This window comes from Enhydra lutris, unplaced genomic scaffold, assembly GCF_002288905.1.
Source record: "Enhydra lutris kenyoni isolate GAN:26980312 unplaced genomic scaffold, ASM228890v2 scaffoldscaffold5, whole genome shotgun sequence".
NCBI lineage: Eukaryota > Metazoa > Chordata > Mammalia > Carnivora > Mustelidae > Enhydra > Enhydra lutris.
The window spans coordinates 43,479,495-43,506,748 of NW_019154089.1; the positions used below are offsets into that span (position 1 = coordinate 43,479,495).

A 27,254-nucleotide genomic window follows, 5' to 3' on the forward strand; every position below is an offset into this window, starting at 1 on the left:
TGTGCCACCAACCCCCCAAAACAGGCTGTTGTTTCAGCCACTCACGTGAGTCCAATGAATATCTAGTACCCAGCCAGTTTTCTCAGGTGGCTCACTTATCAAAGTTGTGCATTTGATTGGCTGAACATATATTGCCTGCACCTTACCTAGAAATCATAGCTTTTGAATTATTTCTTGGAGAAATAAAACTCCAATGCAGGATATGAGAATGCTCAAAAGTGAGCAAGTGTCCACTTCCGAGGCTTTGCATGACATGGAACCTCTCCTTCTCTCCAATTTCATTGCAGGCCCTCCTTTCACACATTTATATCATGCAGCCATGAGGTATTTCTTTCATTTCCTCAAATGTCCCCATCTATCCTGATTCATGCCTTCATGTACACTATGATGATGGATAATGAAGACAATCCTCGAGGATGTGTAACTTGCCTTGAATGCTACACACAGGGACTCCTTTAAGAGCCAAATGGTTATGAATTCACTAGTGCAGACTCCACAAATTTCTTGTTCCTAAACAGTATATTTTACTCTCACTTAAAAAGAAATAACAACCCTTTTTAAACTATTTTTTTTTTTAGTTATTTCTGAAGAAGAAAAGTTATTTGACTTTGTTCAAATATTCAAGATGTCTGCCAAGCATTCCTCTTCTAGTGATGCAGCACTTTCTTTAGCCCTGTATATCCGTGCGCTGTAAGAAACTCGTCTCCGCTGAACTGAGTACAATTTGTAGTTTTAGTTCATGTCTAGGATCTAAAGTACTCTTTATCCATCTTGCTCAACTGGAATATTACTCAAATGTTAAATATTAACATCATAAGAAGTTCTGTGACCTTTTAACTTCTTCCAATGTACTTCAGAAATGGTTATTTCCAGTATCTTACATTTGGTTGTGCATGGATTCATTCTTTATTAAAAAATAAACCATTGTGCATGCCTGGAAAATTTTGAAATCTGGTGTTACCCAACAACTTAGAAACTTATAAAATTTGTAATCTTGTTAAAGGATTTTAAAGGCTTGAAATTCATGAAGCTTGCAAAAATAGTTCTAAGAAAATACGGAGTCACAAAATAACACCATTGTGAAGTAACAGCACAAACAGAAGAAGGCCAATTAAGAACACCACTCCAAAGTGGCCTGGGGTGTGGGAAGAGGGATGGTACTAGCAAAAATTCCATGAAATTTGGAAATAGTTTGCCTGAAGGAAGCCTATTAACACTAATTGGTTTGAAATACCAAATATTCCCTAGATTTAATATTTTTTTGTCGGTTTCTTTAATTTCCTACCTGCCTTCTCAATTCTCCAGGTAAATACAGGTTTAAGTACAAGCATTATTTCTTGGCAAGAAACAAATACTTTTTCCCTGGTGTTAACACCTCAAAAGTAGTAAAGCTGAGGCTCTTATCTTTTGTCAGATTTCTCCACAGTAAATCTTCGCCCAGAGGTCTCTGGGGTTTGCAAGTAAAAATGTAAATTAAACATTGAAAATAAAAATGAATCAGGATGCTATTAAATGATGACTAAATATCAATCTTTATTTTTCATAGAAAAATCTAATCATTTATGTTCCTATATTCCTAGCTGCTAAGGCTTTACACCCTACAATTTTCTCAGTAGGTGATAGAGACATTCGTTGCTAAAATGCATGCCATTGGCTTGAACTTGACCTCAGTGAGATATAAAATCTTTTGAGTCTGAGATGTCATAAAAAATTATATTAAACTAGGATCTACTAGCAATATGTCTTTATCTGTATTTTTCAATTCTCTAAGTTGTGGTTATATTTCAAATCAAAGTAGTCATAAGTCAATGAGGCATAGAGAAATCTCCAATCTTGTAATTAGAATACATTTTAAATATCCAGATACTACTGCCATACACATGGTTTTATTTACAACCCATGCTGGATAGTTCTGGTACTGGAATTAAGACTTTACCCATTTCCATGCCACATGGAGAAGCCTGGCTTTAATTCCATAAACAATCAGTTGGATTCTTAGTTCTGAATTTTTTTAATGTGAATGAAAGGAGAAAATACTTTTCAAAACACAGTAATGTTCTCCACACCATTGTTTGTTAGACTGAAAATAATACAGTAATTTGATGTAACCTAAACTTTTTGAATGCTTAACATTTCTTGAAATTAAAGGACAAGATAATCTCAAGGATCCTAACATTGTCCCAGAAATGGTCTCGGCCTGTGAAAATCCAAACTTAAATCAGTTAACATCATAATTTAAGAGTCACGGAAAGAAGCTCAATGACAAGGTATGGGTTTAAAGCTGGCATGCTATATGTATGGTCTCCCCTCCTTCTACCTTATTCTATGGTTCTGGAGATTAGCTGGGTGGCTGCCAATAGTCAAGGCAAAACGCATTTTTCAGCCAGCCATTTAGGGTAAAAGACTGGAAATGGAATAAGTATAAAGAATGCAAGGGCAGTGAGCTTAGCAAGAGAATTGCTGAGATCATTCTCTCTGAAATCTGAATGGTTGAATGTGTGATACAGGCAGTTTCCAAGCATGATAATTTCACTTCCATTTTAATTTGTTTGGACGGAATATTCAATATATAAGCAATTAGTTTTCCAATGCATACCATAATCTAAAAATGACAGATAATTTTATCTTCCTTTTACTTTTTTCCCCATTTAGACAGATTTATTTTTAGCCGATCTGGACATTTGTGACATTTCCTGTTATTAACAATACCAATTTCTTTGAAGAAGGAAGCTTTTCAAAAATGAATAGCTTATACTGTTGAGTTTCATTTATTATTCTTTGGAAGAAATACTAATTGTAAATCATTTGGAAACTAATTATGATGTTGTTCAACAGTATTTTACATCAAGAAGATATTCTAAGGTTTTTTCAGTTGAAATGTGGCAATTTTCTGATTTAAAAAAATGATATATTTATAGTTTATATATTGTGCCACAGATTACACAAGAATACCAGATGTGTATTTAAACTACAGTGTGGAGGCCCACAGAGCTTTGGCATACTACATGCAAAGCTAATGTCCATTAGAGGCTTAAAATATAATGGTCATTTGCCTGTCTCAGGAACTAGATACAATTGAACCAAAAGAAAAAGAGCAATTCTGTTTCTCTCTCTCTCTTAGACACACACAGATACACACACAAATGGCAAATAAGGTGTTTAGAGGGATAGAAGGAGTGCTAAGTCTGTATTTAAAAAGAAATTATAACCAAGATTAAAACTGACATATCTAATCAATAAAGATACACTCAACCAAACAGCTTTGGTGGCATTTTTAAATTCACCTCTAGGGGCGCCTGAGTGGCCCATTCAGTTGAGCGACTGACTCTTGATTTCAGCTCAGGTCATGATCTCAAGGTGTTGAGATCAAGCCCCTCATCAGGCTCTGTGCTCAGCACAGAGTCTACTTGTCCCTCTCCCTCTGCTCTTCCCCCTGTGCTCTCTGTCCCTCTAAAATAAATAAATAAAATCGTTATTAATTAATAAATTAATCCACCTCCACTAAGATCTTAAATCAGTCATTCGCTTTTTCCATTTGTTCTATGTTGAAACTATTCTGGCCAGTGAAGGCACCGGTGATAAAGATATGTTTTGATTACATCACCAATGACTGCCTGTCAGGATAGAAAGTAATGATCCTCTCTTGGAACACAGCTTGGAAACCTTTCATTGCTTGCTTTGCCCATGTACACATATGAGGGTTATTTTCTGCCTAAAGAGCAGTAGACCAGTACTGTTTATGTAGTCCTTCCTTTCTTGCTGTCATCATCCACACCTATTTCAAGTGGTTTGTTCAGTGACCTGTATCTTGCATGCATGTGTACGAAAAATAGAAGTGAATGAACAAACCAAATGATATACAAGAGGCATAATGAAGATTACAGGCAACTCAAGGGCATGTATCCCTATAAAGGAATGAGTCACTCCTTAGCTGCATTAATTGTTGGCAAGAGCCCAGTATAGGAAGATGGTCCTTCCTCCCCTCTTCCTTTCTCTTCTTTCTTCTTATTTTTCAGAAGTTCAATTTTTATCTCATCTCTTCATTTTGAAAATAACCTACATAAAACGTGTAATATACATAATATGTATAAAAATGGATATTGCCAATGGGCCACAGGTCCAATTCACCCTCATTTTACAAAGGAGAGAAATGAGTCTTCATAACATTAAACACAGACACTGAAGTGGTGAAACCAAGAGTAGAATCCTGAATTCCCCATTTTCAGGCTGTTCGGTTCTCTAAATCTCTGTCTCTCTACTCCATTGTTTTAGTTGCCACAGGAATGAGTCTAACACATCTCTCATTAATCAAAACTTAAAACTATTTTAGTACATTGTTTTCTCTTCATAATTAATCTGTGTTTTTCATGAACTATATCTTGTTAGGGAAATGTAATTAAGCCAAAATCTTCTCCCAACCCAGGATAGCTATCCACAAAGGTAGAAGAAAAAGAAAACAGAGATTTATTATTGAATAAACATTAAACTAGAAAGCAAATACGTATCACAAGCATCTGCTCAGAGATTGCAATGCCAAAAAGAAATCTTATCCTTTTATATAACCAAGCAGACACAAGCCATGTAGGTGTTCTCAAGTTAACCAACAACTAGTCCTCAAGTAAGAGGACTTGGTATCATCATTTGTCACATATTCATCCTAAACTCATCTGGTAATTGGGGTGACCATCTGTGCTCACTCACTGGCTCTATCCAAAGGAAAAATAAAGTTGTCCTATGTTTATAACAAGAGATAGTTTTGCTTCTCAAGAGTGAGGCTCCCACTGAAGTAAGGCTCCCACCCTTCCACAGATACTGGAAAATGATGGCATTTCAAGAATCTGGTTCCTGAGTCCTTGAGGAAGACATTCTTGGGTCAAAAATCTGGTAAGAGGCTTATTTAGTCTAAAAAAAATACATACTTTTCAGAAGCACTTACAAGTTATCTGAAGTAAGTGCTCTAAGAAAAGGGAAGAGTATCTATTTTCAACAGGGAAAATTAAATCTCTTATTTTTTAATTTGTATCTGCCTTTACCAACTGTAAAGAATGATGTTGCAATTCCAGGTTGAGCTGAATTACTGTGATATTTGAGGTTATTTAGCCCTTTTAAAATATGTATTTTTACAGATAACTTACAGTTTTATGATTTTTTTTTGTAACTGGAAAAAAATTCTCTAAAAAGTGGATATATATTTCTATTTCTGCATCAGAGCTAGAAAAACAAGTACTGAAGAAACTGATTTTTATGTAAATTAAATATGGGGCAGCCAATGTGCTTCTGAAATCATATTCCTATTTCCAAGAAGGAGATATTTTTCTTACAGTCTAAACACTCAGATTCATTTTGCAAAGTATTATCAAATTGCTCTCAATCACCAGTTTTAGTTCTTATTTAATTTGTCTCCACAGCACACTTTAGCATTTTGCAATGGCTGTGTTTCTTTTAGATTTTTGCTTGATTGAGTGGTCTAGACTTACCTTATTTTTCTTCAATCTATTAGGTCAAATTCTCAATACTTTTTTTTTTTTTTATTTGACAGAGATCACAAGCAGGCAGAGAGGCAGGCAGAGGGAGAGGAAGGGAAACAGGCTCCCTGCTGAGCAGAGAGCCCGATGCAGGGTTCGATCCCAGGACCCCGGGATCATGACCTGAGCCGAAGGCAGAGGCCTAAACCACTGAGCCACCCAGGTGCCCCCTCAATACTTCTTTTTAGTGTTCGTGTGTATGTGTGTGTGTGTGTGTGTGTGTGTATTTAAGTTTGTTGATCTCTTTTCCATTTTAGGTTTGGTATCAGGATATGGTTTAGAAAATGTAATTTTCACTATTTTATCCACATCCTAACCTCTGTTATAAGCTTTCTTAAAATAAACATTTTCTTAGTGTTTTTTGTTAAACTGAGTGCCCAACGACTGTCAGTAATTCCTTCTGTCTCTGTACACTCCTGCCACTTGTTTCATTAAGAGTGGGGGTTTAGGGGTGCCTGGGTGGCTCAGTCATTAAGTGTCTGCCTTCAGCTCAGGTCATGATGCCAGGGTCCTGGGATCAAATCCCGCATTGGGCTCCCTGCACGACAGGAGGCCTGCTTCTCCTTCTCCCACTCCCCTGCTTGTGTTCCCTCTCTCAGCGTATCTTTTTCTGTCAAATAAATAAATAAATAAATACAATCTTAAAAAAAAAAAAAAAAAAAAGAGTGGGGTTCTATTTTCTTCCTTTTGAATCTGGCCTGGTGTTGTAACTTGCTCTGGCCAACAGAATACAGCAGAAGTGAATCTGGGCTAGTTCTCACCTTAGGTATCAAGAGAACTGTTAACATCTCCTTTCTACTCCCAGGGAAGCCAGCTGCTCTGTAGAGTTTGATAGCCTGACTAAAGAGAGAAGACCTTGTGGATGAGAGATCATGTAGAAAGAGAGGTCACACAAGGAAACCAACACCCCATAGAACTGAACCTAGGAAATGCCATGAAGGAGAGAGGTCCAGTCACCTTATGTAACACACACCCATTTGAGCTTCCCAAGATGAGGTTCTAGGTATGCAGTGAAGGCTACTTTTCAATCTCTGAACTCCAGTGGAGTTTCCATAGCGAATACCATGTGAAGCAGAGAAGCCAACCCCACTGACGCCTGCCTGAGTTCCTGGCCCACAGACTCACATTAGCTGTTATTTATCTGAATAAGCTACTACCAGCAATTACATTTGTTGGTATTATATAGAATTTCCCATTTATAAGATACCTATTTTATTTATTTGAGAGAAAGAACATGTTTGTGCATGTGAACAGGAGTAGGGGCAGAAGGCGAAGGAGAGAGAGTCTTAAGCAGACTCCACGCTGATATGAAGCCCCATGTGGGGCTCAATCTCACAACCCTGAGATCATAACTGAGCTGAAACAAAGAGTCGGCCACTCAACTGACTGAGCCACCCAGGTGCCCCCTGATTATAAGATACTTTAATAAATATTGTACATGTGTTATTTCAGAATTCCTAACCAACCTGAAGAAAAGATACCATTATCTTAGTCATTATACAGCTAAGAAAAACAAGGTGAAATTATTTGCACAGACACATTAAGTCAGAGAACAGAGATTTAATCACAAGCACTATAACCCAAGCTGATGAGCTTAACTACTACGTTCTTTCAAATAAAATTATTTAGTTTTATATTCGCCAAATACAGTATTCATCCAACAAATATTTTTGGACCAGTTTTGCACAAGGCACCAAATACCAGAGATAGGAAGCAAAAGAGAACAAATTTCTGCCTCATGAAATTTTTATTTTAGTGAAGACAAGCAGACAGTATGTACCTAGTATGTCAGGTAGGGTTAAGTGGTATGGAACTAGATAAAGCAAGATAATGAAGACAGGAATATGGAAGAGAAAGGCGAAAATGCAATTTTAAATAGGAAGGTCAGGAAGGAGGACCTCTTTACTACAGTTATCTTTGAAAAGTAACAAAAAGAAATAGAGTTTTATAAATATCAGGGGGAATAATATCCCAATGAAGGGAAGTGATGGGTATAGAGATGCTAAGATGGAGTCATACTTGGGAGAAAAGAGAGAAGTTCCAAGTGACTGGAACAGGGTAATGGGGACATTAGGAGATATGGTGTGCAGAATTCTAACATGGCCCAGAATTCCAGCCCCACAGGTGTCAAACATAGTATGGTCCTTTCCCCTTAGCATGGGCAGGACATGTGATTTGCTTCTAGCAAAAGAATATAGCAAAGGCAAAATAGGCTACTTTCTTGACTTAGTTACATTATACGGCAAAGGCAATGGGATGTCTTTCCCATGAGTAGGTGGTATTATATGTGAATCCATCATAGCAGACCTGAGTGAGAGACCCCTTTCTCTGGCTTTGAATAAATAAGCTATCTGATTGTGAGAGGACCACATGAAGAGACACATGGACAGCCTCTGGGAGGTGAGAAGAGCTCCCAGCCAACAGCCAGTAAGAAGACAGAAGACTCAGTCCTAGAACCACAAGGAGGTGAATTCCACCACTAAGGCAGGGGAACATGGAAACTGATTTTTTTTTCCCCCAGAGAAGGCTCCAGAAGAGAACGTAGGCTGGCTGATACCCCAACTGCAGTTTCGTAGGAGCCTGAACAAAGGACCCAGTTAAGCTGTGCTCAGACTTCTGACCCACAAAAATTGAGATATTACATGTGCAGTTTTCAGCTATTAAGTTTTTAGTCATTTGTTATGCAAAAATGGAAAACTAATATAGGAGAAAAGGAGATTCTAGTAAAGGATATGGTAGGTGGGAGCAGCAGCTGGCTCACTCTAGACTTGTAAGTCAGAGTAAGATCATTGTGATCAAACTGTTCTGTACCTTGACTGTGGATATCTTAGAAAAAGGTCTATGAGAATATGAATGGCAAGTGCCGGGTTATGATATTGTACTAGAATTACGTGGTATGTTGCCATTGGGGGAACTGTGTGATGTGTCTGTGAAACTTCTCGTATTACTTCTCATATCTGCCTGTGAATCTACAGTTTTCTCAAAGTTTTCAAAATGATAAATGTTTTCAGTGCAAAAGAGGGAGAATAAATGAGAACTTGATGAAGAAGTTTGTCAGAAGGAATATTATCATATGTGCAATAAGAAACCAGAAAGTTTTTTTTTAGCAGTAGAATGACCTATTCTGATACTTGTTTGTTGAAAGATCTTAGGTTTAATCTCCTCTCCACTATTACTTTCTCCAGTAATAATTCTAAGGATTATTTTCCTTGACAAAAATCTAATAGCTACCTAACAATCAACAATTTTAACTTTTGGGGCACCTGGGTGGCTCAGTGGGTTAAGCCTCTGCCTTTGGCTCAGGTCATGGTCTCAGGGTCCTGGGATCGAGCCCTACATCGGGCTCTCTGCTCAGCAGGGAGCCTGCTTCCACCCTCTCTCTGCCTGACTCTCTGCCTACTTATGATCTCTCTCTCTCTCTGTGTCAAATAAATAAATAAAATCTTTTTAAAAAAAATTTTAACTTTTCCTAAATCATTCCCTATTTTCTTTACTCTCCCAACTGAAATATAAATTTCAAATTCCCATTTTTTTTTATTTCTGACACCATATTATCTTCCATTAATCTTTGGTGTTGGTGGAATCCCTTGGGAACCAAGTTAAGACTAGCTCTGATTTCTGGCATATCAAGAGAGGTAAGTTTGAGATTTTCAGAACATTGTTAAAAAGTCAAGCTGAACAAAGCTCATCTCCCATTTCTGTCCCATTTTTACTCTTATTGAATATCTCAGTAATAATCCTATAGAAGCTCATAAGAGAAGAATTTTGAAAAGGCAGAAAAATTCTTGGAAATACAACCTTTGCCTTTCATTTAAAGATGTGTGTCTGAAGGCCCCCTTCTATCTTTCCCTCTGACCTTGTTTGTACCCTCTTAACAAACTCAGCTTGACATCTTTTATTTGGGCCCTTCCATGTCTAGCATTGGGAGATTAAAAATTAATTTTCTAATCTATGAGTTCTACATATGGACTCAAAAATAAAAGGTTTAGAGAAAATACTGGAAGCTAAAGGAATTTTATTTTAACATTAGGTAATGCCTCTATTTAACAGAGAAAGAGCAGAGTACAAACAAGCAATGGAGGACATATATCAACCAGAGCAGTTTTGACTTACACTCAAAATAGCCCTACTCATTTCCAATTGAAGCCAAACTCAACAGTCAATAGGAAATTTTGTAAACCTCAGCTCATTATGGATGTTGACCTTCCTGTACTATTCTTACCAATCCATACTACATTTCTATATTTAGAATTATTTGTCTTCCTTTTGGTTATCTGTCTTCCTTTTTATCTTCTTCGCATGTATTTTTTACAATCTGAACACATAATAAAGTTCTCTGAGGAGTTATGACATTTTCTTCCATTATGAGCCTTTTCTTTCTCATTAAAATACTTTGAGATCTGCATTGTCAGAGTTCTATGGTCAGCATTTTTGCTATCTTTCTGAACTTTCTTCTGAGATCTTCATGTCTGAAATTCTTGAAATCTTCATTCTGAAAGTCCAGAGTACCTGTCTAATGAGTAGCTCTCCCAGTGTATTCCAAATTCTAAAATGTCATGGTCAGTTTTTCCAAAATCACCTGCCATTTGGCACTTTATGAATTTGGTTCTAAATTAGGGCAAAAATATTAGCTCTTGTAATCACCTTCTTGACCCTCCAGGCCATGAAAATGTCATTAAGACCAGGCAAGAATTTGTCAACGTTTTGCTTAGGTGGAATGGACTTTCAGAAGACGAACAGATTGTGGAAGTTTCTGGGTCACTTCTATAGCTGCCATCACAACAGTTTTGTGATTGTGAACATCACCAACTGGTTTCCTCTAACTGGACAGATAGCCGTAAGTTTTTGCCACGTCTGAATTATCTTCTGCACTTTCTCTTTATCTCAAATACACCGTCCAACCTCCATTCATATTAAGATTTATAGACTTATCTGCACTGTGTACAAGTTCATAGTATAAAATAATGTGTACTGTCACTTCTGATTCCATAATTTTTAAGTTTGGGGCATTTAGTTAAATGCATATAACCTAGGATAGTACTTAGTATATGGCAGGTGCTCATTAAATATCTGTTAAAGGAATATCACATTATGAGAATGAATGTTTTCATCATTAGGAATTCTCTTACATCTCTCCTTTTGCAGTTTACCACTGTGTTTTATGTTATCAATCAGCACTGATGTGCTTCTGTAACTATTTCTGAAGACTGCATTAATGAAAGAGATGGAATGACTGACGATTGAAAGTCCTGGTAAAAGATGTTGCTATTCTCTAGACTCAAACTCCCTATTTGCACAAAGCTTTTGAAGTAGTTAGAGCAGAAAGAGCACACACAATAGATGACACAGAGAAGCAGTAATAGCATATGCTAATGGCTTGAATAAAGGGTTATAAGAATGATGGTCCTTCACCTTTCTGTGTGTTTCACTATAAGGCAGATGGGATGATAGTCCTGCCAGATGTATAAGGTTGATGAAGTGGACTGACATAGAATAAAAAGACTAGGAATTAATTTTTTTTAACCATATTGCATTTCAGGTATCAGAAGAACACCTGACCAAAATATTAAAATCTGTAGATTATGAATGATATTAATGCCTCTGTTAAGTAAAGCGTTCTCAAATGTTCCATTAATGGATAGTTTCTTTCATTTTAGAGAGAGAATTCAGACTCCATTTGGTGAATATATCACCATGAATAGCAATAACAAAGGGTATCTGTGGGTTAATAATGAAGAAATCTTCTGTAACAACTTTTAGCACTTCTAAAACATTTGAAAATCTTTAAGTTTCTTTTTAAGCTTTCATTTATTTATTGGAGAGAGAGCAAGCAAGAGAGCACATAAGTGGGAGGAAGGGCAGAAGGAAAAGGGAGAAGCAGACTCCCTGTTCCATCCCAGGACCCCAAGATCATGGCGTGAGCTGAAGTCAGATGCTTAACCAACTGAGCCAGCGAGACGCCCCAGACATTTGACCATTTTAGACTCTGGTTTTGCAGAAATGAAGGTAAATGATTCAAAGTGGCCCTCAAAATAATTTTTTCTGTCCTTGGTAATGAAACCTTTAGGTGATATTTTCCTTGCTACAGAAAATGAAATTTTACAAAGATCAAAGGAAGTTGTGATTAAAACTTCCTGGGGCTAATTCCTATGTATTTAGACTAAGAAATCTGAAGATGCATCTGGACAAAAACTTACTTCTCTAAAAAAAAAAAAAAAATCACTCATCATAAGTACTTTTTCTGAAGTTAATTATGAGATCTAATAAAATCTGCCATGGTGTTTGCTCCTTTACTAACTACAATATCATTTGATAGCCTGATGAAAAATAAATGCCTGAAAAAAAATGACTTTTCTTGAGAATATGGTATGTTTTCTTAAGAATGATCATATTGTCCTTTTAACCTTAACCACTACAGATTCCAGAATTAAATGTGTTACTCAAGTTGAGTAAATTTCCAGAATTCTATGGTCTATCTGCATTCCTGATTTTTCATTTTATTCTCTATTTTCACAGAAATTTGAATGCATTTATTCTTCATACATTTGATTTTTGTGGAATATTCTATGCTATTTCGAATTATTCTGAAACAAGATAGGGTATATTGAAAGAAAGAAAAAAGAGGGAAGAAAAAGTGAAAGTGATAAGCATGATACAAGCAAGCTGTGGATAATTTAAGACAACGGATCAAATAGGTGGCCTTAATGGCTATGAGAGAAAGTTCAATATTACTATCATTAAACTACTACAAAAAAGTTCAAATTTCCAACTGCTTCTATCACTTGGTTCAAGATTCCCAGGAAGTAAAACTCCACATACAAAATGTAATAAAAAAGAAACCATCAGCATACAAAGTATTTGCACTGGTAATGATACATTTTTACAAGTCGATCAGAAAAAAAAAAGTATGAATGCAATCATATAAAAATAATATTCTAGAACTAGTAACTACATTTTTAACATCAAGGAATAAAACACCTTGAAAGTCTTGCCAGGTTTCTTTGGAATTCTCTTTTGCAGTTTAGTAGTCACTGCATGGGAAGTTTAAAAATTCTACATTTTCAAGTAATGAAATTTACTTTGGAAATTAACCCCAGGTTAAGTTTATTCCAAGTCAACTCCAAATTAAAGACAGGTCTGTGGAAAGAGAATAAATATAAATCCAAACAGGTCTCCTCAAATCAATCAATTACTGTACAGGTAGAAGAAAAGATGTGGCCTACACAACAATAGACATAAAGTGATTAATACAGAAATGTCCATGAAGAACTACTGCTAGAAAGATGTTTAATGGGGTTACCTGGGACATATAATGGTAATATACTAGGCAGGAATGGTTTTCAACACAACATTTCCAGAAGAAAAAGACTCTTTTTCCCCAAGAGGTAAGTATAACTCTTCCTAGTAATTAGTACAACTTAGCAATAAAACAAAACTTCTGTCTTCTATATATATACTAGACCAGGTCTTATGTGGTATATACCATTGAGAGTATATCTGAAGTTCCTTTAGGAAAGCCATTTATTCACTGACTCATTATCCATCCGTCTGTCTAGCAGTAAGTGTATACCTAATACACAGCAGGCATTGTACTAGACTTTGAGGTTAGGGTAATGACCAGGACAGATAGAATATTTTGTAATTGTTTTCAGAATCCATTACATAGTCTACATAGTTAGCATACATAACTATGTGCAGTAAATGTATAAATTTATCACTTTTACACACTTTTTGATAAAAACAGTATCATATTTAAGTTCAATCATTTAACAGATTTTTTCAACATCTTTGCAAAACCCATGTAAAAAATTGCCTCCAGCGTTACTGCGTATAGATACCTAAAATAAGTATATCTTACGTGACTGTTACAGTAAAGAATGGTAGGCAGAGTTGGAAAAATCAGTAAATAAGTTTTTAGCACACAGTAACTTACATTATAACTAACCATTCTTGATCTTAACTTCATAAAACAGAAAATCAAACTAGGACCATCACCATTCTAATTTCACTATAACTTAACATTAACTATATTCAAATGCTTGCCCTCAGGCACATAAGGAAAAATACCAGCAGACTCTATTTATTGGACAAAATTAATTTTAAGCAAATGATGTATCACCATTAGTTTCATAATTAGTTCTAGTGATAAAGCTATCCAAATCCAAGTCATTGGTTACCTCCTCTCCAGCAGGTCATTTTCCTAAAAAAGCAGAGAACGAAGATGAGAAGAGGACCAACATTTATTCCCAATATCCTACCCAGGCACTTTGTTAGATGCTTCAAATGTATTATCTCAGTTTTATGGAATGTCCTCGTGTGGCAGCAAGTATTATTATGGAGCAGAAAGAAGCATGATTAACCATTTCAAAGTGGAAAAAAAAAAGATAATAAATGGCGCAATTTAATATGTAGACAGGAAGGAGCCTGACCCTTCACTTTTTAGCTTGACTTGCTATTTCTCTCTTCTTAAAAGAAACCTCCTTTATCCCATAGTAGAAGTCTACCTATTGCTACCAAACCATGCTAGCTCAGAGAAAACTACATCGCAAGAGATGGAAAAGGGTAGAAAATAACACAAAGCATGAAAAATAAAATATCAAAAATTCATAAAGAACTGTTTTAATAGATATTAACCTAGTATATGAGTTTGCTAGGACTGCCATAGCAAAGTACCACAGACTGGGTAGCTTAAATAGAAATATATTTTCTTAGTTCCAGAGATTAGAAGTCCAAGATCAGCTATTGGCACAGTTGGTTTCTTCTAAGGCGTCTCTCCTTGAATTGTAGATGGCCATCTTCCCTCTGTATCTCCATATCATTTTCCCTCTGTGTGTGTCTGTGTCCAAATTCCCTCTTTTAATAAGGACACTCAGTCATATTGCATTAGAGACAATCCTAAAGACCTCCCTTTACTTAATCACCACTTTGAAGAGCCTGTCTCCAAAAGCAGTCACATTCTAAAGTACTGGGGGTTAGGATTTCAACAGGTGACTTGGGTTGAGGGGAGGGACATAATTCAGCCCATAATACCCAGCAAAACACAATAAGCCTGAGAAATTTGAAGTAGGAATTACTACAATTTTAAGTTACCTCTAGCTTTCCAGCTAAAAAACAATGAGGCAAATATATTTAACCAACTTATCAAAAGCCAATCTACCAAGGTTAATAAGATTTTGTTCCATATGCTTAGGGGCAAGTCCTCTTGTCTGTAACAACATTAAACAACTCTTTGACAAAGTAGACCCACACTTTGATCAGCTATTGATAATAACACACACAAGGAGTTGGTTTCATTTTTTGTTTTTGTTTTTATTTTTGCTTTGTTGGGTTTTCCTGGTTTTGCTTTTGCTTTCTTTTTTTTCTTGTTTTCCAAAGTTATTGTTTGATAGAGCCATTTCCTGCATCATATTAAAAAAGAGAAGAGCACGTCCTGGATGGCTCAGTCAGTTAAGCGTCTGGCTTCAGCTCAGGTAATGATCTCAGGGTACTGGGATAGAGTCCCATGTCAAGATCCCAGCTCAACAGGGAGCCTGCTTCTTCCTTTGCCCCTCCCTGTGCTTGTGTTCTCTCTCTCACTCTCAAATAAATAAAATATTTTAAAAACTTAAAAAAAAATTGGGGCACCTAGGGGCTCAGTGGGTTAAGCCCCTGCCTTCAGCTCAGGTCATGATCCTAGGATCCTGGGATCAAACCCCGCATTGGGCTCTCTGCTCAGCACGGAGCCTTTTCCCCCTCTTTCTCTGCCTATGTCTCTGCCTACTTGTGATCTCTCTCTGTCAAATAAATAAAATTTTTTAAAAAATTTAAAAAGAAGAAAGCCAGTATACCTATTGACATATATTTATTTTCTTAATGACATCTAAAATTCACTTTTTTGTTTAAAGATTTTATTTATTTATTTGACAGACAGAGATCACAAGTAGGCAGAGAGGCAGGCAGGGGTGGGGGGAAGCAGGCTCCCCACTGAACAGAGAGCCCAACATGGGGCTCCATCCCAGGACCCTGGGATCATGACCTGAGCCAAAGGTAGAGGCTTTATTTAAGGCCTGAGCCACCCAGGCACCCCTAAAATTCACTTTTTAAATGCCAAGGTAAGTCATTGTGCTCTCTTAGTAGATAATGAAACTCATCCTAATTGTATTGAAGGGAAAGGTGAAGAACAAAACACCCAAGGAAATATGCCACTGAGTAGTAAAGGACACACTCATTTTACCTAGAAAAGAATCAATCCACCAAGAATGGTCTGTAGGAACAGAGCAATTAGTTCATTTTTTCTATAAGATAATTGACTGATTATTTTAAAAATGAGTTCCAAGATTGCAACTTTGAATGAGTCTTCCTGTAAACTTTGAAAGCATAAATTTACTCAAAATTATGCTAAATGATGATATTTATTTCAAAGTACAATCATTTCTTCCCAAACCATACATTGCTAAGTACAAAACCAAAGATTACATAAAACTTATAAGTTTCCAAGAATTTCTAAAGAAATTAGAAGCAATTATATCTATCATAAGTCAGACCATTAAAGTACGTACATTTATTTTCAGATATCTTTTTAAATACATGAAAAAAATTAATAAAATTGAGCTTTGAAGAGCAAATGACCTTCATCGCTCATATTTTTGGAGCCAGTATGTAACAGTAAAATATTTTATTGCTTACTTTGGGAAGTATCCATAGTTATGCCTTCCAGAATTAAGTATTCTTACCACCACAATTTTGGCTCAGTTAATAACATACATTCAGAGATGCTTAAAAAGAGATGTTTCATGGAACTGGGATGAGTTACACATATACTTCACTTAAAAGGCTTAAAATCAAACCTCTCTTGCCCAGAATTTCTTCCTTGGCTCTTTCCATTTCCAGTGGGATTCCATCATCCCTCAAGGGGATATTTTAGACCTTTTTTTTCTTTTCCAAATTGCTTCTTCCCCATAACATTTTAATACCACAGATGTATTACAGCTAATGGACTATATGGATATCTGTGTATCATACATAAAAAATAGTAAGTTTTTTTCACCTCCCAAGAACAAATGTTTACCCCTTTGGATGTGGTCTTTCACCCACTGGGAATGCATGCTGCAGAGTGACAGCACATTAGCTGGCACAGAGTCTCATGAGAAATGTTTAATGTCAAACAGGTTTGGAAATAGTTTCTTAACATGGTGTCCACAGAAACCTCACAGAATTCTAGGTGGGCTCACCAAAATCATATAGAAAAATTTGGTTCCTCAGGAATTATTCTGAGAAGGTTTCACTATATTCTCAAATTGTTCCTGGAGAAAGAAACTAAGTTTCAGACCAATTGGCCAAGGGACATTTGTATGCTGGAAATGTTTATTTTCTATAGGACTGAATATGTTTTAAGTTTTTAATGAATTTAGGGGTGCCTGGGTGACTCAGTTGTTAAGTATCTACCTTTGGCTCAAGTCCTGATCCCAGGGTCCTGGGATTGAGCCCCGCGTTGGGCTCCCTGCTCACTGGAGAGTCTGCTTCTCTGTCTGCCACCCCCCCCTCTCCTGCTGGTACTCTTTCCCTCTCTCAAATAAATGAAATATTTTAAAAATAAACAAAAATAAAAAAGCAAAGCCATTAACTGAATTAATGCATTTGATATAATCATTTCCATTTTCCTTTGTTAAAATACCCAAATTCAAGTTAAATCACCAAACTTCTACAAAACACTGACTTTGTGAAAATGGCTACATGTGTAAACAAAGTGGAACACTGTCCTGAGCTTTCTTAGAACAAGAGTTTTTGTTAGATGGTTTGCACTGGTAACCCAAGTTTTAGCCTCAAAGTTGCTGGTAGGATTACTAGAGACCCATATGGTCATTTGGTTCTGTGTGGGAAACACTGGATCCCGGATGCGAATTTACCAAGGCCGTTGAGGTCTGAGTGGAATAGCTAGCAAAAAAAGTCTTACAACTCCAAAGTGCTTCAGGAATGTTTAAAATTTTAGGAATGGAGTAAATAAGACAACTTACATAAAGCTAAAGTTGAACAAAGACAGAGATTAACTCATATTAGTGTGTTTGCCGGCAAATTCTTTTAAGAAATCCTCCCAATTCCCAAGACCTTTGCCTGAGCTGAAAAGGCTTAACATAAGCTGGAAATACAGAGGCAGGAAATGCGCTTTAATACTGTTTCTCAATTCAAATTTCCATTAGTAGTCAAATAAATAAGCAAATGATCTTGCAACAATGAAAATGATCTACAACCACACACAATGACATGAGTGGACCTCACAAATAAAGTGGTCAACCAGCAAAAAGGCAAATACAGTTTTCATGCTTTATAATTCCATTTCCATAATTTCAAAAAGAGGTACAACCAACCCCCGGTGATAGAAGTCGGGATAATAGTTGCATTTTGTGTGGGGCTGGGTGGCAGGCAATGGCCAAAGGGGACATGAAAGGGGCTCCTAGGTTATTGGACATGGTCTCTTCATCTAGGCAGTTTGTACACTAGATGTGTGCCATGTGAAAACTCACTGAGTCTTCATTTATAACATATGCCCATTCCAAGTATATTCCATTTTAAAAATTTTACTTTAAAGGGGAGCCTGCGTGGCTCAGTGAGTTAAGCGGCTGTCTTGGGTTCAGGTCATGATCTCGGGGTCCTGGGATGGAGCCCCACATAGGACTTCCTGCTCATCTGGGAGTCTGCTTCTCCTTATCCTCCCTGCTTGTGCTCATTTTCACTATCTTTCTCTCTCAAATAAATAAAATCTTAAACAAAATTTTACTAAAAAAAAAAAAGTATTTTTTTAGCTTGTTGAAGTTTCCAGATATAAGTACTATATAGTTAATTGGGTCTTTTCATGTTTTTATATCAATAAAATAATAATTTGTATATAACACATTTATAAGAAGTATATGTTCTATGTAAAGGATACTGTAAAAGAAATACCAATAAAAACCACAATTATAAAAACAAAAATATCAAGTACACTGGATCCCCTTCTTTTACTTGAAAATTACTCCTCAGTTACTAAATTTAATCCAGAATTTTGCATTTCAAAAAGATTTAGCAACTCTTAGAATGGCACAACAAACCACACTAAAGGAGATAAGAACTCAGTCTGGACCAGGACCTAAGCAAGTGATTTCACACCTCTAAATTTTATTTAGTTTATTTGTCAGATAAGAATAGCAGTAATATTTACTTAATGTGATTGCCATGAATATCAGATCAGATAATATAATAAAGTAATTAAGCCAGTACCTAGCATGTTCTAGGAACCTCAGAAGGATCGCTATTCTGGGCAACCTTGCTAATAGATTTTAATCAGGTTATTTAAAGAGCTCATGATCTTCCTCAACTCTTCATAAAAAGTGCTGTATCTATCTCATTTTGTTCCCAGTGTATATCACATTTTAATTAGGTTTTCCCTTCAAATCATATTCAACACACTAAAAATGGACAGCTCCTGCTAATCCAGGAAACCCCAGGGAAATCTACCTCCTCTCTTTCTGGCATCTGCCTAGGTCATACATTAGTAATGTTACACCAGAGAAAACGACCAGTGCTCTTCCCAATCATCTAAGTAACTGGGCTTAACTTGGTGGTGTGTTTTTCCAGTAGGCATGATTACCCAGGTGATTAAATTATTACCTCGATCGTCCAGAGTCGCATTCCTTCCTTCCCCCTTGATGCCTTCATCCTGGCTCAGGAGTTGTTTCTATCTGGTTACATTGCTTTTCTTTTACCACACTGGACACTGAGAGTTTCCACATCAAGTGGAGTGAGCCAGTAAATGTTTAACAACTAGCTCTCCAGAGGAGAAGATACCCTGGTATCTTTCATAACATTTGCTTATTTTTGCATGTAAATACTTCCACTATGGTCTGTTGAAGCTACCCATAAGAAATCACTGGACAGGGTTGGGAAGAGAGCCACCCAATCTGCTCTGGTATCAGCCAGCTCTAGTATACAACGATGTTAATTCAAATCTGAGCTCAGATTCACTCTGATCTGTCTTCCTCCCCCTCATCCCTTCCTGCCTTTCCCTTTGCTATTCTCTTACCCTCTCACTCTTTCTTGTCCTTCTCACTCAAGTAGCTGGATCTTCACCTCCTTTGGAAGTCACCTTGAACTTGCTCAAGCTATGGAAATGTGCTTTCTCATCACACTATATGGAGGCTGCGTCAGGCAATTGTCTTCTCATGATAGATGGGTCAATTCAACAACTTGAGAAATTTTGGTATGGAACTAGCCCGCATTAGAGATAAATGAAATAAACAGAAGCGTATAACCTTTGGAAAAAAATGTTACATTCTGACAACATATGGTTGGCAAAACTGCCCTATACACTTTCCACAGACACAAATGCAAGACTTTTGTTAGGAAAACTCTAGAGAACAAAGTATTTGTTTTGTTTTGCTTTGCTCTTTGCTTCTCTCTTTCTCTCCTAGAACAGCTTTTTGTCAGAAAAATCTCAAATATTTTCCTACTGTAAAAAACATTTATTCTCTTGTTTAATATTTGAAGAGTTATTTTTGAAGCGAAACAAATTCCCTTTGTGAATTATATATCAAAAAGTTAAAATCTAAATGAAATTTCTCTGCAGTACTAACCGAATGAAGGATTTCTTAACTACTATGGTGAAGGCAAATCTGTCTTTGCTTGTCTTCATTTTCTTAAATCTTCATAAGTATTTGCCCATAGTCCTTAGATCTGCTGCCAACATAACAGATTATTCAGGACACTTCTATTTTTAAAATTAGGTCCCACACCAGCCTACATTCACCAAAATTGGTCCTACCTACTTGCCATCATTCTCTGTGGAAGGAAAACAATAGCTTTTCTGAGCAGTGCTCCAAGCACACAAGTTTGCCTGTCAGTGTGGTACACATCACTATATAATTTTCATGTGGTTTTAAAACTTTTTAAAAATGTCCAACTTAGCCACAAAATGAAGGAAAAGAATGCAGACTAGTCATGTTACATTTATTATCATTGCTAAGAAGGAAAAATGCTTCTAAAATAAATAAATGTTAAGCTCCCAAGGGCAATGATTATGTTCTAATCTTCTATCTAACTAGTTACTCCCAGGAGGGACCTCAACCAATGTATGAGGAAGTTGAGTGGAAATTGTAATATCTAAAATGTGTCTGACAATGTGGACTTTATATGTATTAAGTCATTTTCCACCAAAAGCAATTACCTAGGGTCAAGATCGTTAGCTTTGCCTTTTTGCATATTTGCTTGTTAAGAGACTTCATCAGTGGATAGGGAAGACAGTGAAATTTTTTTTTAACCTAGCATTCTCTAGTTATGATGAACTAATGGGTATTAATTAAATAAAACCAGGATAGGGTAGAGCAAGAAAGATACCTCGGGTATAGAAAGTCAAAGAAGCACTCACTTTTAGGGCAGGGCCCTGGTCCTGGCTCCGTAATTAAGCCACATTCACAGAACTCAAATGCTATTAGCTGTCTCCTCCAGCACCTGTCAATGGTGACTGTGGCCACATGTCAAATGTCCCTCAGTAACAGCTGTGACTCCCAGAAGATGCATTACAACTGGTCACGAATAAACTCACTGCTGCACGAACAGTCTCTCAAAATGTCACCATGCTTTGTTGCAATGTGGGGAAGAAGGGTTTGATGCATAGCGTTTCCAGCACTGCTACTTGTATTTCAAGTCTTACTGAAGTTTAATGAAACCTCTCTTACAGTCATCATTCACAGCTCCCTGATATCCTCTGGACTTGGACATGAATTCAGTGCAGCCAAGTGGGAGAGGAAACAATATCAGGGACAGATCTTCTGCTCACTACAGTGCTCTAGCTCCTGATATTCCAGAAACGGATTCCATAGTCATCTCTACTCCACTTTATCATTCACAAGAAGGGCTCCCTCTCTCTTTTATCCGTCCACTAATCCATCCTTCCATTAACCTATTGGTTCAATAAATATCTAGGAAGAAAATTCTGGAATCCAGGAACAATGCAGCGGGGTCTCAGTGTTAGACAAGGATTTACAGCCTTCTTGAGTTGCTATTAAGTCTAAACTTCCACAACCCGTCCCAGCAACCATCCAGACATGCCTGAATCTTTAAATTCAATTTGGGATCTCAATCTAGTTTTACAAAAGTTAAATAAAATGGCTATGTAATATATCATTTCTTTTATTTCAAAAATTTCCATTCAGCTCAAAACTGGGGGATAGATTGAGGAAAAATTTTCCTATAAGTAAATATACTATATGGAAGAAAAATTTACTTAGCAAACACTGTATTTAGTTGATTAATTCTACTCTTTCTTTTTTAAGATTTTATTTATTTATTTGTCAGAGAGACAGAGTACAGGTAGGCAGAGTGGCAGGCAGAGGCAGAGGGAGAAGCAAGGAACCCGACCCGATGTGGGACACGATCCCAGGATGCTGGGATCATGACCTTAGCAGAAGGCAGCCGCTTAACCAACTAAGCCACCCAGGTGTCCCAATTAATTCTTTTTTTTTTTTTTAAGATTTTATTTATTTACTTGACAGAGAGAGAGAGATCCCAAGTAGGCAGAGAGGCAGGCAGAGAGAGAGGGGGAAGCAGGCTCCCTGCTGAGCAGAGAGCCTCATGTGGGCCACGATCCCAGGACCCTGAGATCATGACCTGAACCAAAGGCAGAGGCTCAACCCACTGAACCACCCAGGTGCCCCCATCCCGATTAATTCTATTCTTTTTTTTTTTAAGATTTTATTTATTTATTAGACAGAGAGAGATCACAAGTAGGCAGAGAGGCAGGCAGAAAGAGAGGAGGAAGCAGGCTCCCTGCTGAGCAGAGAGCCCAACGCGGGACTCGATCCCAGGACCCTGAGACCATGACCTGAGCCAAAGGCAGCAGCTTAACCCACTGAGCCACTCAGGTGCCCCACCAATTAATTCTATTCTTGATAAAAAGATCATGCCACGGTTTCTTTTTCTTAGATGACATCTGAACAAACGCCTCGAGACAGACAAAAGGAAGCAACTAACCTCTAAGCAATGGAAAAGAAAAAGAATTTGTATTTGGGATATCCTGAGGAAAAGTAAAATAATTGGATTACACGGACTCCTAGAAACAGACAAAAACATCAAATTCAACTTATTAAAATTTAAGCGGGAAGTGAAATGACTACTGTTTGTTCTTGGGTGTACCGTCTGTATGCTTATTAAATATTATTATACTTGAAATGAAATATAGTTTCGCAAGACTTAATTTTCACTCCTCTTCACATGGTCCTAAATACCACCTACCTGGTGTGTCACTTGCAAGGATATTGGGAAACTCAAAAGAAAAAAAAAATTAACCTCCCCAAACTAGCCACTTCTCTATCTACATGCAGAGTTTTTCTTCTTTATTGTATGGTAAAGTTTATAGGATCTAAAATCTCAATCTCATCCTGACCTGAGCCAAAATCAAGAGTCCGAGGCTTCACCAACTGAGCCACCCAGGAGTCCTCCTGAAACTTATTTCATTAATACTTCTTCACCACTACCTCAATGTTTTTTCAAAGCCTCCACTTATTAGCTGTAAACTTATTATTCCTCACTGCTAAACCTCTCAAGTTGGGATGATTAAATAAGAAAAAAGATCAAATGAGAGGTTTCGTTTCAGCTGCTATGAACAGAAAGCCCCAAAGAACAGTTGTTTAAATAAGGTAGTGTATTCCTTTCTCATGTAATGGAATTCGGTCAGAGGCTGCTTGGGACAGGAATGGTGGCTCCATAATTATCAGTCTCCTTTTAGCTTCCTCAGTGCCAAGGTCATCTCAAGCTCAAAGATAAGTGCTCCGATGCCAACTGGCAGCAGGAAAGAGGAAGGGGATAGAACACCCAGACACCAGCTTTCCCTGCAGCTTATCTGAAGGAACGGAATCACCTAGTCACACGAAACTGCCAGCCGCAATTTTTGGTCTCAAGTTCCACCGGCATGAATCAGAAACCAATCCAATATGCCTCATTACATTTGAGGAAGAGGGCCTGTTATCCCCTCCCTTCCCTTGGATGGAAGACGGGACTGCAACACAGAATGTTCCATACTAGTTCTCACCAAATCCTGCTGCATCTCCAGCGAACTTACCATTTTAGATCCTGTGTATGACTCATTCGGCAGTTTCACAGACACGTTCTTTGAAATTTCGGTTTATAATCTGACTCACAGCACATTGTAACTTGGAGTTCAGACAAAGCTTCCAACGTAATATCCTGTGACACTAGTAGAAAAGGAAAACCTGATATTTTGTAGCCAGCCATCTTAATACATTTTCTTTTTAGTTCGAATACATTTTTAGTTCGGTTTCTTGGTTTTCTTCGGTATTCAATTATATCATCTGCAAAACTTCTTTATTGCATTTATTCCACATTGTGCCTTGCTCCATTACCATATTGAATTATCACAGTGCCCATTACAATTCTTGCCTTCTTCTTAATTTAAATGGGACTGTCTTTAACATTTCACTATACGTATTTACCTTTGTTTTCTGATATGTACTCTTAAGGGTCTTTAAGACTTGTACAGGTACTAATCACGTTTTATCTCCCTTTCTTTCCATGAAATAAATTAAGTTTTCTAATGTTGATCTTTATAAAACTGGAATGTGGAAACTTCCCTTAATAATAGTCTACAACCGGGGTGCCTGTGTGGCTCAGTGGGTTAAAGCCTCTGCCTTCGGCTCAGGTCATGATCCCAGGGTCCTGGAATCGAGCCCCGCATCGGGCTCTCTGCTCAGCAGGGAGCCTGCTTCCTCCTCTCTCTCTGCCTGCCTCTCTGCCTACTTGTGATTTGTCCAATAAATAAATAAAATCTTTAAAAAAAAAAAATAGGGGCGCCTGGGTGGCTCAGTGGGTTAAAGCCTGCCTTCGGCTCAGGTCATGATCCCAGGGTCCTGGGATCGAGGCCCCACATCGGGTTCTCTGCTCAGTGGGGAGCCTGCTTCCTCCTCTCTCTCTGTGCCTGCCTCTCTGCTTACTTGTGATCTCTCTCTGTCAAATAAATAAATAAAATCGTTAAAAGAAAATTAAAAAAAAATCTTTAAAAAAAAATAATAATAGTCTACAACCACTTGCCCTCTTGCTCAAAAGTATTACACTAATCATCCCTCTTCCAACATATCTCATTTGCTCCTTACAAAGATCTCTGAAATTCTATTTTCAAATTCCTTTCTTAGTCCTCTTTCTCTTTTAGCCTATAGGTATTTGGTTTGTTGCTTTGGTTTGGTTTTTAGGGCTTTGTCTTTTTTGTTTGTTTGTTTGTTTGTTTTTTGGGTTTTCTTGCCTGTTTGGGTTTTTGTTGTTCTTGTTTAATTATGTGTCTGTGTCACTGGGTAGATTGAGTTCTTTGAAATAAAAAACTGCTACATTTTTGGCTCTCTTCAGAAATTATCAGGTGGCTCATAGCACCTCAGACGGTGGACAGCGCAGCAGGGGCCAGGCTCCCCAGCTCTGCGAAAGCTCTGGGTGCTCTGGGCCCCGCCACCGCCATGCCCTAGAGGAAGGTCAGCTCTGTTAAGAGGGCGGCAAAGGGGCCCAAGAGGAGATCTGCGAGGCTGTCAGCCAAACCTGCTCCTGCAAAAGTGGAAAGGAAGGGGCGCCTGGGTGGCTCAGTGGGTTAGGCGACTGCCTTTGGCTCAGGTCATGATCCTGGAGTCCAGGGATCGAGTCCTGCATCGGGCTCCCTGCTTGGCGGGGAGTCTGCTTCTCCCTCTGACCTCTTCCCTCTCATGTTCTCTTTGTCTCTCATTCTCTCTCAAATAAATAAATAAAATCTTGAAAAAGAAAGAAAAAGTGGAAAGGAAGGCAGAAAGGGGACAGGACAGGATAAGTCTTCAGACACAGAAGCGCAAACGAAGGGGAAGAGGGGAGCGAGGGCAAAGCGGGCTCAAGTGACTACAAGTGACTAACAAAGACCCAAAGGCAGACTTCCCAGCAGAAAACAGAGAAACTGAAAATGAGGCGAGTCCAGCTTCTGATAAAGCAGGAGAGAAAGAAGCCAAGTCTGATTAAAATCATTACCGTGTCTTAGCAGTTGCTCCTGTCTCCCTTCTTGTACTGTCCTGAGGAATACTTTTATCCACTGCTGTGTAAATGCAAGTTTTTTAGTAACTCTAAAAACATTTTTAAGAAGGAGGGAATCCCACCTCAACCCAATTTTTAAGTGTAAATGCTTTTTGTTTTTAAGAGGCAAAATCCTGTGCTGGTGGTATATTTTCTGATACGATCAGAAAGGAGTGGGATGTTGAGTGCGGGAGGCTTTGATTTCTTAGGGTGTCAGCTTAACCTTCCATAGATGGGATAGTTTTTCTATTCTATAATATGAAGCATACCACACTAAATGGCAATTTGGAGTCAATCATGCATTTAATATGTCTTGAACATTTTCAATTACTTCTGTTGCCGTGTTGTTTTTGGTAGAATTGTTTCCTAAAGAAACCCAATCCTTGATCTTGGCTCTGCCCATCAGAATTTTGTGCACTCTGTCACATCTTCGTTGTGGTAGTCCAGTTTTCTAGAAACTCTGTTAATGTGCTGTGTAAGATTGAAAATTTGAGTATGTAGTGTATATGATATTAAACTGTGAATTAATGGGGCATAACAATGTAACAGTGTATCAACATTTGGAGACATTGGTACTTGATATACTGTTAAGGAAAATTTGCCTCCAGATTTTAAGCTAGGAGGTCACTGGAATAACTTTTAGAAAATAATCACAACTACATGATTTTTATTTTTTTAGATTTTTCTGTACATATGTTAAGGATTGGGTATAAATTGAGATGTCTGTACTGATCTTCAGAATAACCAATAAAAATTCAACTATGAAAGAAAAGAAATTATCATAATGCCCGGCATGTAATCAATGTTCAATAAATACCAAAATGACTTATAGAACACTGCCTTCTGAACTTGATGATGTTAAATAAACAAATAAACACTGTTTCTCGACCTTTTGGCTAAGATCAAGTGTAGTAAACAAATAAACGAAAAAACACAGGCCAGTATCCAGGATGAACGTAAATGCAAAAATCCCAACAAAATACTAGCAAACTCAATTCAACTACACATTAAAAGGATCATCTACAATGATCAAGTGGGGCTTATCCATGAAATGGAAGGGTGACTCAACATTTATAAGTCAATAAATATAATACACCACATTAGCAGAATAAAGGGTAAAAGTCATGATCATCTTAGTAGATCAGAAAAAGTATTTTACAAAATTCAATATCCTTTCATAATAAAGGCTCTCTTCAAGTATAGAAGGAATGTAACTCAACCAAGTCCATATATGACAAGCCCACAGTTAATATTATACTCAGTTGTAAAAAGTTGAAGGCATTTCCTTTAAGATAAGGAACAAAACAAGGATACATACTTTTACCACTTCCATCAACATAATACTGGAAGTCCTAACCAGAGTAATTAGGCAAAAAATAAATAAATAAAAGTTATCCACACTGGGAAGGAAGAAGTAGAACTAATTCTATTTCTTTTTTTTTTTTTTTAAAGATTTTATTTATTTATTTGACAGACAGAGATCACAAGGAGGCAGAAAGGCAGGTAGAGAGAGAGAGAGAGGGGAAAGCAGACTCCCTGCAGAGAGGAGAGCCCGATGCGGGGCACAATCCCAGGACCCCGAGATCATGACCTGAGCCAAAAGCAGAGACAACCAACTGAGCCACCCAGGTGCCCCAGAACTAATTCTGTTTCTGATAAAACTATTCTTTGTCTCTTTGGTTAGTGTTT

The 27,254-nt window shown here is 37.4% G+C and overlaps 1 pseudogene; it reads left to right on the forward strand.

Moving 5' to 3' along the window:
• Positions 1-24,991: 24,991 nt before the first annotated feature.
• On the forward strand, positions 24,992-25,514 carry LOC111140758 (annotated as a pseudogene).
• Positions 25,515-27,254: the final 1,740 nt, after the last annotated feature.